This window comes from Myotis nattereri (genome assembly GCF_964212035.1).
Source record: "Myotis nattereri genome assembly, chromosome: 15".
Taxonomy (NCBI): Eukaryota; Metazoa; Chordata; class Mammalia; order Chiroptera; family Vespertilionidae; genus Myotis; species Myotis nattereri.
The window spans coordinates 32,577,953-32,594,748 of record NC_138090.1 but is presented as its reverse complement, the minus strand read 5'-3'; the positions used below and the strand labels follow the sequence as shown (position 1 = coordinate 32,594,748).

Genomic DNA, 16,796 nt, shown 5'->3' with positions numbered 1-16,796 from the left:
AGGAGGAAATTTTCACTTTCCCCACAGAACCAAAACCTCAGCCGATCAATGATTCTCACTATTGATGTTTCTTTGTCTCCCTCACCCTTCCTCTCTGAAATCAAAAAAAAATATTTTTAAAAGACTGTTAGAACCAAGAGAGTCTATTTCTAAAAAATAATAATAATAATAATTGCTAGTAATATAGCAAAGGGTTAATTTTCCACATATATAAAAAGCTCCTAAAATCATTATGAAAAACAGCAATTCAGTTAAAAAATGGGCAAAGAATATGAAGTTATAGTTCATAGAAAATGAAAATTTAAGGTGTCTTATTAGAAAATCCACTCAATTTCATTCATCTGAAGAGAAATGCAAATTTAAACTATAAAGAAGTACAATTCGTCATGTGCCAGATTGGCTGTGACAGAAAGGAGTTTGCTGACATTGTGCTGGGGATGATGAGGATCAACAGGCAGCACCTGCTGCTGGAGGGAACATGAGTGGGCCTCACCTCTAGGAAAGCTACTTCAAAATATTTGTTAAAATTATCAGTGCCCTTAGCTTTTAACCAGGAATTATGGTGCTAGACAATTTCTTACAGACATATTCACAAGCATGAGGTATGGCAAGTTATTAAGGTATTCACTTCAGCCTCCCCCCGCCTCCCGCCCCTGCTTTGTGGTACAAAAATATTGGAAACAATTCAAATGTTCACTAATAGGGGACTAGTTAAGTGAATTAGGTTAAGCACAGTAGTGCGCTGGCAAATGTTTACCAACTGCTCACTGTTGGGGGAGGGAGGGGCGGGAAGCACTGATCTGTAGCATTTGGATTCTCTATGCATATATAAACAAATATGAATCTAGATTCTGATTTTCTAAAGCACAAAATGTACCCCATATTGAAATAGTTTTATTTCTTAGAGCTTAGTCTGGCCCCTCCTGCTCCTCTCTCTATCCATCCTCTGTTCCTCACTCTCACTCCCCTAGTTTTAATTATTCCACGGAGACCAGTGACTCCCAAATCTCCATCTTCAGTGCGGTCCTCAGAATCCAGAATCTGTCTGCCTCCTGGATGGCTTCCCTGCATTTCTTGCTCACTGTTGTACACTTTCGACACCTCTTAGCCAGATTTTCTCCTGACCCTTCAATAGCCCCTATCATCGCCACTTCCAATGACCTCACCACTCCTTCCCACCCACAAACACATTTTCCTGAAATGTTCTGCTCCTGAATCTATGTTTTGTAATTTTTTTGTTTTTAAATAATTTTAGATTCACAATAATACTCAGTTTCCATATACCAAACTATACTCAGCTTCCCCTAGTGTTAACTATAATACAATGGCCAAAACGAAAGAATTAATATTGGTACAATACTGTTGCCTAAACTCTAGACTTTATGAGGATTTCACCAGCTAATGGACTCTCTGTATTCTAAGATTCACTCTAGTAACCCTCATTGCCTTTTGTTGCCATGGTTGCCTTATTTGCATAGTGTCCTCCAATCTGTGATAGGTCCTCAGTCTTTCCTTGTCTTTCATGACCTTGACACTTTTGACAAGTTAAGTTATAATTTTGCAATATACAATAAGATATATATTTGGTCTTTGTCCTCTTTCTGGCTCCAAACACCCTTGCACAAAGGTGTCTTTTTTATGCTAATAAGGTGACTTTTTGACCCTGCCTAAGGGTGGGGGCTGGTTGCCAGGAGAACCCAACAATATGATTAGAGGGCTTGAACTTTCAACCCAACCCCACTCCATCTCTGCAGAGGGAAGAGGAGCTGGAAGTTGAATCAATCCACAAGGGCCAATGATTTAATCAATCGTATGAAGTCTCCATAAAAACCCAAAAGGATGGGACTAGGAGAGTTTATGGGTTGGTGAGCATTTGGAGATCTGGCCATAGCAGCTCCGTGCCCTTTCTCCATACCTTGCCTTATGCATCTCTTCCACCTGATTGTTTCTGCGTTCTATACTTTTTTTTTATACTTTTTTAAACTTTTTTTTTTATTCCAGAGAGAGGAAGAAAGAGAGAGAGAAACATCAATGTGAGAAACATTGATTGGCTACATCCCATATGTGCCCTGACCAAGGATTGAACCCACAACCTGGGTATGTTACCAGACCAGGAATTGAACCCCCAACCTTTTGGTGTATAGGACGACGCTCCAAACAACTGAGCCACACCGGCCAGGACTGAGTTATAACCTTCTATAATAAACTGATAATCTAGTAAGTAACATGTTTCTCTGAGTTCTGTGAGCCACCCTAACATATTAATCAAACCTGAGGAGGAGGTCATGGGAACCTCCAATCTGTAGCCAATTAATCAGAGCACAGGTGGTAACCTGGGCTTGCAACTGGCATCTGAAGTGTGTATAGGACTGAGCTCTTTACCTGTGGGATCTGACACTATCTTCAGGTAGATAGTGACAGGGTTGAGTTGAATTATAGGACAACAAGCTGGTGTCACAGAGAATTACTTAGTGGTGTGGTGAACCACTCCCCCACACACATTGTAATTGGTGACCAGAATTACTACAAATCTGTTGTAGATTGTCCCTCAGTTTGGGTTTGTCTCATGATTTTCTCACAATTATAGTGAGGTTATGTCTATGATAAGGATGCCACAAGAGTGATGTGCCCTTCTCAGTGCTTCACAGCAAGGGGCTGTGATGTTAATATGACATTATTGGTGATGGTGACCTTGATCACTTGCTGGTTTTCTTACCATAAAGTTCCTATTTTTCCTTTGTAAAGAAATTTCCCCACATTTATTTTCCTCACAGGCTTAGCACATGGTATAGTAGGTGCACAAAATAAGGTTGCAAAGGCCTAAAAATCCATTATCTTAGACTCCAGCTGTGCTTTCCCTGCATCCAAGTCCTGCCAGTGAGGGAGGGAATCTGGAGTAGTCTTAAGTTGATTTGTTTTCAGACTGAAGGTCTCTATGGTCTCAGCCCCTAGGACTAATGGTCTTGGAAGGGGATTTCTGGCACATCCCCTTCCAATACCCACTGCCTTCCCCCATTGGAGCAGGACTCAGTAGCTGCCCAGCAATGGCTGGTGCCATTGAGGCAGAGAAGGATGGCATTGGGTCCTGTGTCTGCCCATTGAGGATCCTATGGTTATGGGAGTCTCAGAAGGTATGAGAGAGAGACTTCCTCACTGTGGAGGCAGGGATTGAAAGAATTGTCCCTGTACCCACTGGCAGCAACTCCCTCTTGAATGTGTCTGTCAAAGCCCCTTCTCCACAGTACAAATGTGCAAGCTTCATTCCATCCTTTCCAGCTCTCATTCCACCCCACCCATCACTCTTCTGGTCATTTTACCCACTCATGCATGCCTCTGTCCATCTTCCTGATATGCATTTTATTCATGCCTGCTCTCAGTAACTATGCATCAATCACCCACCGTTTGCTGCTTCAATGTTAGGGTGCAAGGGGGAGTGAGACACCCCAGTTTCTTGCCCTGATAGAGCTCAATGTGGGGCAGGGATGAATTAACCTCCCACAGGAAGTGAACAGTTGCAGACTATATAATGAAGGAAGAGGAAGCCAGGAGGGTATCAGCTGGTAGGTGTGGAGGCTTCCCAGAAGAATTGGGGGAAGCCTCCACAAAATTCTGGCAGGAGATGAAGGTGGCCCAGACCACCACAGATGGTGGATGAGGTAGAATCTGCAGGGTTTAGAACAGAGTAGGAGGGAGGGATGAGGTGTGAGTGAGGTGCTCCTTGGGTGAGGACAATGAGCTTGGGCCACTGCAGAGTATCGCCACATACACTGATACCTGCTGCATAGGGGTCAGAGCCAAACATATCTGGAGGAGGGTCAGGTTGCTTCCTAGAGAAGGTGCCACAGAACCGTGCCAGTTGGAATTTTGTCCAGGTATCAGGACATAAAGGGTGTGGCCTGAACCAGGCCCTTGAGGAGAGGATATGGAGCGCTGAGAAGCAATCTCCTAGAATAACATGTCTGGGAGCTGGAAGAGGTGGCAAAGGGAGGAGTCTAGACGTACACTGTTTTATTCTCTGTTTCTTTTTTGTTTTTTAATCTTCACCGAAAGAGTGAGAATATTTTTTCCATTGATTTTTAGAGAATATGGAAGGGATGGGGGAGGGGAGGAGAGAGAGAGAGAAACATCATTGTGTTACAGACACATCAATTGGTTGTGCCCCAACCAGGGGTGGGGGATTGAACCTACAACCAAGGTACATGCCCTTGACCGGGAATGGAACCCGAGACCCTTCGGTCCATGGGTTGACACTAACCACTGAGTAAATCTGGCCAGGGCCATACACTGTTTTCCACACAACTTGTGGTTCAGAGAAGCTAGGATATCACATCCTTATCAACTGCAGACCCCATGCCAGATTACATTTTAGCTTTTGGCTTCCCTCACTATCACATTTAGCCTTATGACTTCTTCAGTTACTGGGTCATCTATTCATTTATTCACTCAGAAAATTTTGTTGCGGCCATATTGTGTCTTGGCATTGAACCAAGATCTGGAGTTACATCAATGAATAAGATACATTCCTTGTACTGAGTGAGCTAATACAATGAAATATTTATTATCACAGATAGCACTGAGCACCTATCATGAGTAAGCCTTCTATGTTTAATATTTTCACAAACACTGTAAATTATCTTTTGCCCTCCTGCCACTCCTATTTTATAGTTTAGGAATCTGAAGCCCTGGGAAACTCGGTGACCTGGCCAATGTCACAGTTTTTATGAGGATTTGAAGCAGACCTATGAGTCTCAAAGCCTTCATTCTTAAGTGTTTCCCAATACATGCTGGATCAAAATTTGTCCTAAACTCAGTCTGGTAGTCTGTTTACCCCAGGGTTGGGCCCAGGTCTGGACATCCCACACTTCCATTCCACACAGGGGACCCAGGGCAGGGCAGCTGGGGGAGTTGTTCCCTCGTGTTCTCTTCCCAGCCCATTGTCAGTGTATGCGTCTTCAGTGGACACAACCTCCTCTGGGTCCACTCTGGGTTGGTTACATGAGAATAAATGCAGACAATATTTTTTATTTGGTCTATCCTTCAGACCAGTTTTTAAATTTGAGAGTCACATAGGCATTGCTAACAATCGGTGGCATTTCTCTAGAGCTTGAGAGATTATGAAGTGTCCTCACATATAACATTCTAATGTATGCTCCCAATGACCCTGGTCATAGCCACTATTCTCATCTAAAACATGAGGAACCTAAAGTGTAGCGAGAGAGCTAATGGCCCAAATGCAAGGTGAATCCAGAACGAGAACCCAAATCTTCAGACTTCTTTGTAACAAAACTTACGTTTTTCCATAAAAGAGGTTCTGTAGTAGAGAGAAAGTTTGGCAACGATATCAGGAAACCAGCAAGGTTTGTGAAAAGAGGACTCATAAGTTAGTAGACATTTTGTGGAAGAGTAAAAGAAGAAAATAAGTACAGAGAGAGGAAACATCAAAACATCTATAAGATGAGGGGGAAGGAGTGATGAGATTGTAAAAGGGAGAACAAGGATGGGGTCCTGTATAGGAAGTGAGGCTGAAAATTACATATCACTGTGTCTGAGCACAGCATTTGGAAATAGGTAAGCTAGACCTTGTGTCAATTCTGCCTTGATAACTAAGAGGCATCAGGCACCTCTCCTAACCTATCATTCAGTTTCTTCATAATCAAATGATCATAATTCATAAGGAGTGAAGACTAAGTACCACAACATCCATTCAAATACTTTGTGAGAAATTGAGCAAGTACAGGTGTCAAGATTCTAATACTTCCTCTCATAATTCTTCTAATTCACTTCCAATTTTATGTATTTAAATATCTCCATATTTAAACTCACTACATGAATATGTGTCATCTTGGTTAGACTAGAACTATCTTCCTCAGAAGCCCTTTTCCTGGATGACTCTGGGCCAGAGTTGGCCAGGAAAGCACTTTGCGTGAGACTTGGGTGCTGGGAGTGAAGCGGCAGCCATCACTCTCTAAAAGTCATCGTGGTCAGACCAGTGGCAGATGCAGAGGAGCGGGGGGTTCAGCTTGCCCTGCTCAACTCCACCCCGTGTCCTGCTCTCCTCAACTCTGGCCCTGCTGGCCAACTAGCCCGGGCCCACCTCCAGGTTTCTGACTGTGAACCCGCAAAGGTAACAGTCTCCTCTGCGGACTTCACCAGCTCCCACACTGCAGCCCCAGATCGGCAGCAGAAGTTCATGGCTTCTTGGGTTGACAAGTTGGTGACACCGATGAGACTCCAGCTCCCCTTCCAGGCCTTCCTTTCTCAGCTCATCCCACAGTTGTATGAGGTCGAATTCTTATAACCAGCCCCTATCCCGGAATACTTATTGACGTCCTACTTCCCTGGCTGAGTCCTGACTGATCAACGGTCGTCAGAACTATGAGTGGCTCCAAGGGAACAGAACCTCAAGGATGGGAATCTGGAACTGATTCTCTAACCCAATAGATGGACCTCATTGGCGACCTTGTCTTCAATGGTAAAGGAGACATTGGTTGTCTATGGCATGCAGTGGCAAAACAGTGATTAAAGTTATTGCCTGCGGTAGCGTAAGTGCCTGATAATTAAGTGCTAATTGCCAAGGCGCCCATTTCAAAAGACATCCATGTCAAATAGACGTACTGCCAGCTGTATGACAGTTACTAGCAAAACAACCAGATAAGAAACAAGGCTTCCACCCCCATGAAGTTCCCCTTTCAGAAAACCCTGGGTGACTTAGATAACAGACCACTTCAATGACCTGGCCTCCAGTCTCCTGTGCCCTAATCCCCACTCTTGTGCTTCAAATTGGCCAATAATGAGTGACCTCATGAAGCCTCAGACACCCATGCTCAGATCCCAATAAAGTCAGAGCTCAGGTCTGCCCTCGCTCTGCCTCCCCCACCCCCACACTTCAACCTCACTGTGTAGCCCTTGAGCATGCCACGTACTCTCCAGGACCTGAGAGTAATAAATCTTGCTTTTCAAAGTTCCCTGATTGTTTTTGCCAAAGTGCATCCTGCAATCACAATAAGAACAAGGGCCAGTCCAGCCACAGCACTGGCCCTGGTAGGGAAAATGTCTGTGGGGCTGCAACAAGTAATATGGGCTGGGTGAGTGCCTCTGGCATTCCAAGGTGACAGCTGGGACTGCTGATGCCTGTAGCGAAGTGACTATGAGGTAAGGTTCTGGGGTGACCAAGTAGTTGCTGCCATAGAACATTTTATTGGAAACTTAAATAAGAATATAATGCATTTGGTTTGTTGCTTCTAAGTGCAAAGAGAAAATGAGCTCTGGGCATTAAATTCTCAGCTCATGGTCAAGGTAAGGGATAGAAAGCTTCTACGATTGTCCTAAAATTAAAAAAAAATATTTTATCTCCTTTAGCAGCCAGGTTGAGATTTCTGAAAATTAAACCCAAAGCCTAATCCTGTGACTAGCTGAGTTACAATAAAAATTGAACCCCCTGCCCTAACCGGTTTGGCTCAGCGGATAAAGCATGGGCCTGCGGACTGAAGAGTCCCAGGTTCGATTCTGGTAAAGGGCATGTACCTTGGTTGCGGGCACATCCCCAGTAAGGGGATGTTTCTCTCTCATCGATGTTTCTAACTCTCCATCCCTCTCCCTTCCTTTCTGTAAAAAAATCAATAAAATTTTTTTTTTAAATTGAACCCCCAACTTGGCATGGTCTCCCATGTTAAAGAAAAAGCAGCTCAGAGATTTAAAAATGCAAGGATCCTATATAATAAAATCCTAATATGCAAATTGTTCAACCAGGAGTTCGACTGGAGTTCAACCGCTCACTAAAACATGGCGGGCATCAGTGACATGGTGCTGGCAGCAGGCAGCAATGGAAGCACTGCCGGCCCAGATGGGCCCTGATAAGAGTGGGACCGTGGCCGAAACCGGTTTGGCTCAGTGGATAGAGCATCGGCCTGCGGACTGAAGGGTCCCAGGTTCGATTCCGGTCAAGGGCATATACCTGGGTTGCGGGCACATCCCCAGTAGGGGATGTGCAGGAGGCAGCTGATCGATGTTTCTCTCTCATTGATGTTTCTGACTCTCTATCTCTCTCCCTTCCTCTCTGTAAAAACTCAATAAAATATATTAAAAAAAAAAAAGAGTGGGACCGTGGTGGGATAGGGGAGCAGGTGAGCAGGCGCCAGGCCAAGGCAGGTGCGAGGGGGGCCCAATTGCCCCGCCGATCGCCCCACAGATGGCGACCAGCAGCAGTGGTGGGGGGCCTGGCCCTGATTGATCGCCCAGCAGGCAGGATGGTGGAGCAGGTGAGGGGACGGTGCCAGGGCATAGCAGGGTATCAGGTGGGGCTGCAGGGCTGAGAGCCTGGGGGCGCGAGCTGGGGATGCAAGCCTGGGGGCGTGAGTTGGGGCCTGATCCCTGCAGGCCACCCTGAGGGACCCCACCTGTACATGAATTCATGCATTGGGCCTCTAGTTATCTATACCGTATATATAAAGAACCAGGGGCCATTACATCCAAAACAACCAAACAGACGACCGAACAGGCTGAGTGGGGCGACCAGGCCAGCAGGGGGTCAGTGAGGGGTGACCAGGCAGCAGAGAGGGGCAGTGAGGGGTGACCAGGCTGGCAGGGGGTCAGTGAGGGGTGACCAGGAGGCAGAGGGGTGCAGTTAGGGGTGACCAGGCCAGCAGAGGGGGTCAGTGAGGGGTGACCAGGTGGCAGAGGGGTGCAGTTAGGGGTGACCAGGCCAGCAGAGGTGGTCAGTGAGGGGTGACCAGGCGGCAGAAGGGTGCAGTGAGGGGTGACCAGGCCAACAGAGGGGGACAGTTGGGGGCATCCAGGCCAGCAGGGGGGGCAGTTGAGGGCAGCCAGGCTGGCAGGGGGTGCAGTTAGGGGCAATCATGTCTGCAAGCAGAGGTGGTTAGGGGTGATCAGGCTGGCAGGGGGGCCAGTTGGGGCAATCAGGCAGGCAGGCAGGTGAGCAGTTAGGAGCCAGTGGTCTTGGATTGTGAGAGGAATGTCCAACTGGGCCTAAACCAGCAGTCGGACATCCCCAGAGGGGTCCCGGATTGGAGAGGATGCTGCCTGGGCTGAGGGGAAACCCCCCCTCCGTGCATGAATTTCATGCACCGGGCCTCTAGAGTGTGTGTGTGTGTGTGTGTGTGTGTGTGTGTGTGTGTGTGTCTCAGAGCTAGATGACACAGGAATATTTGAGTGTGGTAGTTTCATTATATGGAAAGAGGAAGATATGAAATTTTGGTGAATAGTTGGTGACTCCACTTAATTCCCAGAGGCTGAAACCCAGAAGAATGGCCCTGGTAAGCATGGGGGCCCTTGGTTGAGCTTTTGGAGAAAACAGTGAGAAGCCGTGTCATGCTGGTGTATAATCTGGGACCAGATCTAGAGTAATTGTTATGTGTGTGGATCCAGAACTGATGTCACTATCATTTGAAGCATTATAGTTGAGAACTTGTATAAAAGGGAAATCTATATTTTATTTTTATTTTCATTTTTATTTTTTTTTAAATATATTTTATTGATTTTTTTTTTTTTTACAGAGAGGAAGGGAGAGGGATAGAGAGTTAGAAACATCAATGAGAGAGAAACATCAATCAGCTGCCTCCTGCACACCCCCTACTGGGGATGTGCCCGCAACCAAGGTACATGCCCTTGACCGGAATCGAACCTGGGACCCTTCAGTCCCCAGGCCGATGCTCTATCCAGTGAGCCAAACTGGCCAGGGCAGGAAATCTATATTTTTAAAGAAACATCAGAAAAACTACTAGCATAAAACAGACAACTTAGTAACTCAATTGCTTTAGATACATTTTCTCTTTTGTTTTTGCTTTTCCATGTAATTATTTTATTAGTCTTACTTTAATTTAAACATTTTTATTAAAGTATAGTAGGCATACAATATATATTTGTTTCAGGTTTGTAACATAGCGATTTAACAATTATATATATACCTTTTGATGTGATCACCCCACTAAATCTAGTAGCCATCTGTTACTGTGCAAAGTTATTACACTATTATTCACTGCATCCCCTGTGCTGTGCACTACATCTCTAGACACATTTTCTCATTAAAGTTCACAGCAGGCTGTTTGGAAGCATTTGCAGATGAGGCATTTGGCCAAGGTGAGTTAGTAAGCAGCTGAGCCAGGAGTGAAATCTGTGCCTGATTCCAGAGGCATAGATATTAACTCTCACTGCACTCCCTCTCCTGACATCGCATTAGACCATGTACAAAATGTTTATTAGAAAATGTACAAAATTACAAAATGTACAAAATTACACTAATACATTAAAAACATAGATAGCTTAAATATTAATCAGGGCACTTACACGTTATAAAAGTGGTCTGAAAAAGAAAAAGAAACCTAAAGAGACATGTAACTAAAGAAATTTTAAAAGTATCTAAAGAGGTACTATTTCTTACCCCATACTACAAACAAAAGCCCATCAGGCCCAACCACCTTAATTTTCAAGTGCCATGAAAATTTTTAGAAAATTAACTTTTTGGTACTTGAAAAGAGACTTCTAAATTTCAATGGGAATAATAATTAGGAAGGCATTTTAATGCTCCAATATTATCTCTAAACAACGGTCTGCTTACTCCTCCTAGTGTAAAGTCAAAACTGGCCTTTTCGGTCCAATCTTAATCAGTTTATTTACAAATCTGAGTCTACCTTCTCTGAGGCCAATCTCTCAAAGACCATCCTTCCAACTGTTACTCCCTCATTCACTCCAACCTGACACACACTCCCACTTACCTCCTTCTCGTCCCTCCACGCCTCTGAACTTGTCCCTGTCACCATGCAGTATGTTCTGACCCTCCTTGTATTTACCCACCTCTGCCTAGCCTGTCCTGTGGCTTTTCAAGACCCTGTTCTTGCTCCCTCAGTAGGCAGACTCTAGAGAAAAAATGGGAAGGTGAAGGACCTCAGTTGCTAAACGAACCATTGTAAAGCCTGGATCTCAATCTGACTAACCAGCTGTAATAAAAGACGTCCCTGATCCATGAAAAACAATGAACAATATTGCGCAATAGACATTTTGGGCTTTTTTACTTTATTTTTATTATTGACACTATTACAAATATACCCATTTCTCCCCAACCTTGGCCCACCTCCAACCATGACCTGCCCACTGCCTTTCCCTCTGGCCACCACCTCACTATCATCTGTGTTCATGGGTGTACATTTATGTTCTTTGGCTGATCTCTTTACCTTCTTTCATCCAGTCCACCATTTCCCTTCCCTCTGAGATCTGTCAGTCTGTTCCATGTATCCATGCCTCTGGTTCTATTTTTTTCATCAGTTTGTTTTGTTTATTAGATTCCACATATAAGTGAGATCATATGGCATTTGTCTTTCTCTGTCTGGCTTATTTCACTTAGCATCATAATCTCCAGGTGCATCCATGCTGTCACAAAAGGTAAGAATGCCTTCTTTTTTACATCTACATAGTATTCCATTGTGTAAATGTACCAGTTTTTTGATCCACTCATCTACTGATGGGCACTTGAGCTGTTTCCAGATCTTGGCTATCCTACATAATAAAAGAGTACTATGCAAATTAACCCTCACTCCGTCACAAAGATGGCGGCAGCCGTGGAGCTGGAGCGAGCAGGAGGCTTGGATTGCCCCTGGCAATGGAGGAAGCCAAGCTTCCTGCCTGCCCTGGCCAACCTTGAGCTCCACTCAAGGCTACAAAGTTTCAATTATAGAAGATAAATAAACCCCAGATACCTGCTTCCAGCCATGGCCTCCACTCAAGGAAGTGCTGGGTTGCCAGGAAGCTTCTAGCCAGACCAAGGCTACAAAGTTTCAATTATAGAAGATAAATAAATCCCAGATACCTGCTTCTAGCCCATGGGCATGGCCAGCCTGAAAATGGCCATCAGCCCCTCACCCAGGCTGGCCAGGCACCCCAGTAGGGACCCCCATCCTGAAGGGGCTGTGGCCAGCCTGCAAACAACCATCAGCCCCTCACCCAAGCTGGCCAGGCACCCCAGTAGGGAGCCCCACTCTGAAGGGGCTGTGGCCAGCCTGGAAACAGCCCTCAGCCCTTCACCCAGGCAGGCTTGGCACCCCAGTAGGGACCTCCACCCTGAGGGGGGTGTGGCCAGCCTACAAACAGCCATCAGCCCCTTACCCAGGCTGGCCAGGCACCCCAGTGGGACCCCCCCCCCCTTCAAGGCAAACCAGCCAGCCCCCACCCATGCACCAGGCCTCTATCCTATATAATAAAAGGGTAATATGCAAACTAACAGCAGAAAGACTGGGAATGACTGGTCACTATGACACACACTGACCACCAGGGGGCAGATGCTCAATGTAGGAGCTGTCCCCTGGTGGTCAGGGCGCTCCCACAGGGGGAGTTGTGCTCAGCCACAAGCCAGGCTGATGGCTGCCAGCACAGTGGTGGTAGTGGGAGGCTCTTCCGCCTCAGCAGCACTAAGGATGTCCAACTGCAGTTTAGGCCAGCTCCCCGCTAGCAAGTGGACATCCCCCGAGGGCTCCCAGGCTGCCAGAAGGATGTCTGACTGTCAGCTTAAGCCTGATCCCCTGGGGGAACGGGCCTAAGCCAGTAGGTGGACATCCCTCAAGGGGTCCCAGACTGCGAGAGGGCACAGGCCAGGCTGAGTGACCCCTCCCCCCCGCGAGTACACAAATTTTTGTGCACTGGGCCTCTAGTTGTAAATAACACAGCTATGAACATAAGGGTAGGTACATTCTTTCTGATTGGTGTTTTGGGATTATTAGGATATATTCCCAGAAGTGGGATCACTGGGTCAGTTCCATTTTTAGTTTTTGGGGTGTTTTTTTTTTGAGGAAACTCCATACTGTTTTCCACAGTGGCTGCACCAGTCTGCATTCCCACCAACAGTGCATGAGGCTTCCACTTTCTCCATGTCCTCTCCAGCACTTGTTGTTTGTTGATTTACTGCCATTTGTTGATTTGTAGTCATTCTGGCAGGTGTGGGGTGATATCTCATTGTGGTTTTAATTTTCATCTCTCTCATGATTAGTGACAGTGAGCATTTTTTCATATGTCTATTGGCTATCTGTATGTCCACTTTGGAGAAGTGTCTATTCAGGTCCTTTGCCCATTTTTTAATTGGATTGTTTGTTTTCTTGGTGTTGAGTTGTATATGTTCTTTATATATTTTGGAAATTAACCCCTCATCATGTATCATTGGCAAATATGTTCTCCCATACAGTGTGTTCCATTGATGATTTCCTTTGCTGTGCAGTAGCTTTTTATTTTGATGTAGTCCCATTTTTATGTTTTGCTTTGTTTCCCTTGCCCTAGGAGATATATTGGCAAAAATATTGCTACAAGAGATGAGATTTTACTGCCTGTGTTTTCTTCTGTGATATTTATGGTTTTGCAACTTACACTTAAGCCTTTTATCCATTTTGAATTTATTCTTGTGTATGGTGTAAGTTGATGGTCTAGTTTCATTTTTTGCATGTACCTGCCCAATTTCCCCAGCACCATTTATTGAAGAGACTGTCTTTACTCCATTGTACGCTCTTGCCTCCTTTGTCAAATATTAATTGACCATAGAGACATGGGTTGATTTCTGGGTGCTCTGTTTTGTTCCACTGATCTATATGCCTGTTCTTCTGCCAGTACCAAGCTGTTTTGATTACAATGACCTTGTAGTATAGTTTGGTATCAGCTATTGAGATATCTCCAACTTTGTTTTTCATTCTCAAGATTACTGAGACTATTCAGGGTCTTTTTTGGCTCCATATAAATTTTTGGAATATTTTTTGTAAGTTCTATGAAATATGCCATTGGTATTTTAATAGGACCTGAGTGCCGCGGCGGGTCCCCATGCGCCTTGTCACCGTGGACATGGGGGGGGGGGGCCTCTGGTGGAGGTGACAGAGCACATTGGTGTGAGTCAGCCATTGCCCAGGTCCTGCAGGTGTCTGAGGCCTGTGACGCCGTGTTTGTGACAGGCAAGGAGAGCCGGGGCGCTCGAGGGGTGCGGGTGGACTTCTGGTGGCGCTGGCTGCGGGCCTCCCTGTGGTTGATGGTGTGGGCCCCGCTGCTTCCCCTGCGCATCCAGCTGACGGACACCACCCTGGAGCAGGTCCGCGGAGGGTGCCCAGCCCGGCGGAGGGGGCGCCGGAGGCCGAGGCAGCGGCCGGGGAGGAGGCGGAGCGGCGGGCCCGGGGCTGCCGCCTGAAGTACCAGCGGGAGGGCGTGCGCTTCCTCGTCCCCTTCGCGGCCCACCCGCTGGACGGCGGCCGCCTCACCCACCTGCTCGGCCCCGACTGGCTGCTGGACGTGTCCCACCTCGTGGCGCCGCACGCCCGTGTGCAGGACCCCCGTGTGGCGTCGCTGGAGGGCGGCCAGGTGCTGGTGGGCCTGGAGCCCGGGGTCACCTCCATCGAGGTGCGGTCCCCACTGACTCCATCCTGGGGGAGCAGGCGCTGGCCGTGACAGATGACAAGGTCTGGGTGCTGGAGCTGCGGGTGCAGCCGGTCATGGGCCTATCGCTGACCCTGAGCCGGGGCGCCACCCACCCCGGGGAGGTCACAGCCACGTGCTGGGCGCAGTCAGCCCTTCCCGCCCCAAAGCAGGTGACAGCTGGGGACCAGGGGGCTACGGAGGTGGCCCTGTCCCTGTGGCTGTCCTCCGACCACACCCAGGCCCCCGCCGAGCTCTACCACCACCAGGACCTGGGACTCTCCGTCTCAGGCGAGGAGCCCAGCGACGGCCTGCCAGCCGAGGGGCGGGGTGCCGGGCTCGGGGTGGTGGTGAGCAGGGCGGGCACTGAGGCGCTGACTCTGCACGTGTCTCTGCACCCGCCGGAGCCCTGCCGCCGGGACCGCCACCGCGTGCCCCTGGCCTCGGGCACCGCTTGGCTCGGGCTGCCTCCGGCTCCCACCCCGGCCCCTGCCCTGCCGTCTAGTCCTGCCTGGACGCACCAGCCACGGAGGCCAGTGTGGGGGGCAGCGGGCGTGTGAGGGGCAAGTTTGAGCGGACAGAGAGGCCAGGCAGGAGGAGGAGGAGGCAGAAGCGAGGAAGGAGGAGGGGGAAGAGGAGGAGGTGGTCCCCGCCCCTCGGCGGGTCACCAACCTGGAGCTGGGCATGTACGCCCTGCTGGGCATCTTCTGCCTGGCCATCCTCATCTTCCTGGTCAACGGGTGGTGTTTGTGCTGCGCTACCAGCGCAAGGAGCCCCCCGACAGCGCCCCGGACCCCGCCTCCCCACAGCCCCACAACTGCATGTGGCTGGGCACCGACCAGGAGGACCTGGGCCGCCAGCTAGACCGGCAGCCGCCTGGCCCCATCAAGCGGGAGGGGGGGGGGGCCGGGGGGGGGCGGGGGGGGCTGCCCCTGCAAGAGCGGGGCGGGGAGACCCTGACCCCGGCACCCCCAGCACCCTGGCCCGGAAAGAAGCTGGGGGGCGCCAGAAGCGTGTAGAGTTCATGACGTTCGCGCCAGCGCCCTCAGCCCAGCTGCCGGAGGAGCCTGTGGCAGCCCCTGCCGTGCAGTCCACCCTGGAGGAGGACACCCGCTGGTTGTGTGAGGACATGGGGCTGAGGGACCCGGAGGAGCTCCGCAGCTACGCGGAGAGGATCCAGGGCAGCTCCTGAGCCCCCTGGCCTCCTGGCCCAGCCTGCCAGGCAGGCGGCCTCCTGCTCCTCCTATGGTGCTCACTGGCTCAGTCCCCACCTGGCCCCTCACCAGCCCCGCCCAAGCCCCTGCTCTGCTCCTGGCCATGGACCAGGGTCTCGAGGAGGGGCTCACCCCCTTATTTATGGGAATTGTTTCATCTGATGTTGGTACAGAATAAATGGAGGAGGGAGCGCCCCCCCCCCCAAAAAAAAAAAACGGGGAAAAAAAAAACAACCAAAAAACATAACCCATTTATATGCTGTCTACAAGAGACCCACCTCAGAACAAAGAACTCACACAGACTGAAAGTGAAGGGATGGAAAAAACTTTTTCAGGCAAATGGAAATGAAAAAAAAACCCGGGGGTAGCTGTGGAGAGTGGCTACAGCAATTGGACAGTTTCAAGTATCGGACTAATAAGAGGGCATGGTCTTCTCGTGGCAAAGCCATGTGCAGGTCCCAGCTTGGAGGGCAAAGTCCTCCCAGCATAATTTTAGCCAAAGGCTATAGTTGTAAGTTTACCTTATGGTCCGAACCTGTGATCCCAGGTGGCTGAGTGATGTAGGCTGTTAGAGGTGCAGCAAGTGCTGCCAAAACAAAGCTTGATAGAGTTCTCAGGTGCATGTAATTAGTAGATTCAAAACTCATGAGAACATGTAAACATCTTGACCACGCCCTTGCTTTGCCTCATGGGATCCGACTATAAAATAAAGACTCGGCTTGCAGGCTGTGGCACTGTCTCTCCATCCAAGAACAGTGTCATACCTGGCCCAACTGTATTCTCTTGTCTGTCTTCCTTAATCCTTCACCACCCCTGCTCAATTTCACCCCTGGCTGTGCTGGACGCAGTTCATATGGCACCCAACGTGGAACCTAAGTACAGGGGAATTATAATTGTAAGGTGAAAGGACGCTCCAGTGAAGCACATGCAGAAAGCGAAAGTTAAGGTGGGGAGTGAGGTTTGGTAGCAGCTGGGTGTAAAACATGGGAAATTCAGGATCTCAGGAAAGGGATCTCTAAAACAATACTCAAAGAAGCATAGTCAAATTCTTAAATTTCTTAAGTTTTGCTAAGGACTGTAAAGCAAAAAATGGAAGTCCTGGTCAGCAGGATGCTTAAAGCTAAGCCAGGGCATTTTGCTAAGTACTGTAAAGCTAAAAATGGAAGTCAAAAGGACTGAAATGTAAATAGCAAA

At 48.2% G+C, this 16,796-nt stretch overlaps 1 pseudogene across 1 annotated transcript; it reads left to right on the top strand.

Annotated features, from left to right (window-relative positions):
• The first annotated feature begins 6,441 nt into the window (after positions 1-6,441).
• On the top strand, positions 6,442-15,580 carry LOC308531440 (transmembrane protein 132A-like; annotated as a pseudogene). The gene is made up of 2 exons: positions 6,442-6,472; positions 13,790-15,580. The product of its transcript is annotated as a transmembrane protein 132A-like (transcript).
• The last annotated feature ends 1,216 nt before the right edge of the window (positions 15,581-16,796 follow it).